The following is a 2,767-nucleotide window of genomic DNA, read 5'->3' on the forward strand; positions in this document are numbered from 1 at the left end:
TTGGAAGGTCATCCAGAAATGAGATGTGAAAACCAAGCCATAATCCAACACAATCGTCTACGGAACTCCATACAATAGAATTATCTCCCGGATGAAAATCTTCGCATAAGTCTCTGCCGTGTAGGTCATCTTCACCAAAAAAAATTAGCTGACTTCGTTAATCAATAAACTATCTCCCAAATATAATCATTCTCCTTACTAGACTTTGGCAATCCTACAATAAAATCCATCTAGATATCTGCCCACTTCCACTCTAGACTGGGTAAAGGTTGTAGGGTTCTTGCGTGTGTCTGATGTTCTGCCTTCACTTGCTGATAGGTAAAGCACATAGCCACATACTCCGAGATATCCCTACGCATGCCGCGCCACAAAAAATGCCTCTTCAGGTCCTTGTATATTATAGTTATGCCTGGATGTACTTTGTAATTAATTTTCATTAAACCAACAAATAGAAGCTTTTGGACCTTTGAATTAAAACAATAGTTTATTTCACATTACCCCTTCAACTTTGGGTGGTTTTTGACATAATCACACTGAACTATATTTATCTAACTTAACCCCCTAAACTTTGAAGTGCCTCATAAAGCAACCTTGAACTTTGAACTTTTCTCAACGAGTTCCCATATAGTTACTTTGAAAATAAATAAAATTTCCTCGAGAGTAAAATCCTACAATTTATGGCTAAAGAATTGATTCATATTTATGGATGTAATTATATTAGTCCTAGATGCATTTTGAAAGTGGACATGAGAAAGACAAATGATTCTCTAAATTGGGAGTGCTTGAATAATATGCCCTCATGCATGGATTTTCCTCATGGATCCAGAAAGTAGACAATAAAGTGTGTTGCTCCCATTTCTTTTTCACTCTCTATGAATAGTCAAGTGAGTCCTATCTTTAGGGGCACTAGGGGTTTGGGGGCACTAGGCGGTTGAGGCAAGGTGATTCAATCTCACCATATTTGTTTGCACTTGCCATGGAGTATCTCAGTAGTGGGTTTACAGATTTAGGAGATAGTAATTGATTATATTTTCATCGAAAGTGTGAAGGATTGAATCTCGGTTATTTATGCTTTGTCGATAGCCTTATGCTATTTTGCAAAGTTGATCCCTTATCTATTAAGCTTATTTGGAAAATGTTTATGTACTTCTTTAGTGTCTTAGGTCTTAAAGTTAATGATTCTATGAGTGAAATCTATTTTGGTGGTGCTAACTATGAAATTAGCATGAGATCTTAAGTACATTTCACTTTGTTGAGGGAGATCTACCTATGAGATACCTTGGTGCCCCTCTTTATTTCGAATGCTTCATCAACTTATGAATCTAGGGTGCTTGAGAGAAGATGATTAAGATGGTTAACTGCTAGACTACCAAGCTACTCTCATTTGCAATGAGACCATAAATTATCAGATCTATCCTATATCGCATGCAAAATTTCTATAATTTTATATCCACCGTGCATAAAAGATAAGGAGAGACTTCCTATTGGCCAGCATGATAAACAATCACGAAAAAGCTAAAGTTGCATAGAATAATATACATTCTTCTAAAAGTCCTAGTGGTATTCGTCTGCGCTCTATGGGAATTTTTAATATTGTGATGATGCTAAAACATATATGGGCAAGCACTCTAAAGCATGATACTCTAGGATTGAAGTTGATACAAGGGTTCTATTTAAAAGAAATTGATTTTTTGGCTCATATTCTCAAGGTTAATCAGGGCACTTTTGAAATTAAGGGTTGGGGCATTGAAATAGGTTGATATTAATAGCTCTAGATGTAAATCCTGGTGAAATGCTATGAGAATTAAACCTGAACTTTTGAGGAGAAGAACTCAATCGTGAATATTCTTGTTTTGAGCAAAAGCTAAGTTTATGGGTGCTTTTTTGTAGGGGTGTTTATAGTCTGTTAGCTCACAGATAGACCCTAGTGTTTTGTATGGTGAGTTTTGAATGAGATTTATGTTCGTATAGCTTAGGTTTTTTATATATGAATAGGATGTGCTTCATTTTTTTCTCTTCACAAAAAAAGAAAAAGAAATGAATAGTCTATGCTTCATTTCATTACTGGTAATAAGAAAATCTTGCTTACCAAAAAAACCTACAATCTATGGACGTGTGCATGCTGCTTGTAAATGACAAATAGTAAAATTTGAGATCTTTTCCTCCAGGAACATTACATTTTGCAAGTTATATATACCGAGTCAATTGGGTAAATCTCAATATTAAAGTTCAAAGGGTTTTCTAAGATATTCTAATGTTTAGATGTGTTAATTAAGGTAAATAAAGTTCTAGGAGGTTATGTGGAAAGCTTCCAAAAGTTCAAAAGGCTAATTAACTGTTGAGTCAATCTTAGAGAACCACAATAGAGTACATGCATACTTGTTCCTGTATATACAGAAAAAACTTTGCTTGACCACATAACACAAAAAGAAAGGTAAATTTCACAATATCCCCTAAAGTTTGGTTCGTTATATTGCCTATACAAACACCATAATGAAATGGCTACTAAATGTTTGTTAGTCATTACATATTATTTATATATTAATAAATTTTCAAGAGTTTGTTAATATCAAGAACATAACAAATTCTTCTTAAATGTTTAGTTATAATGCTTTTTCTAATGTAGACAAACATTTTAATGTAATAATGCCAACAATTAATATGTGAGTTATATTAGAAAAGGTTTTTTGATATAATTGATGGGCTGAAGACAAGATTCAAAATTAGATTACAGTGAATGTAACATTATGACAACTTTAACATATTT

Source organism: Asparagus officinalis, chromosome 6 (assembly GCF_001876935.1).
Source record: "Asparagus officinalis chromosome 6, Aspof.V1, whole genome shotgun sequence".
Taxonomy (NCBI): Eukaryota; Viridiplantae; Streptophyta; class Magnoliopsida; order Asparagales; family Asparagaceae; genus Asparagus; species Asparagus officinalis.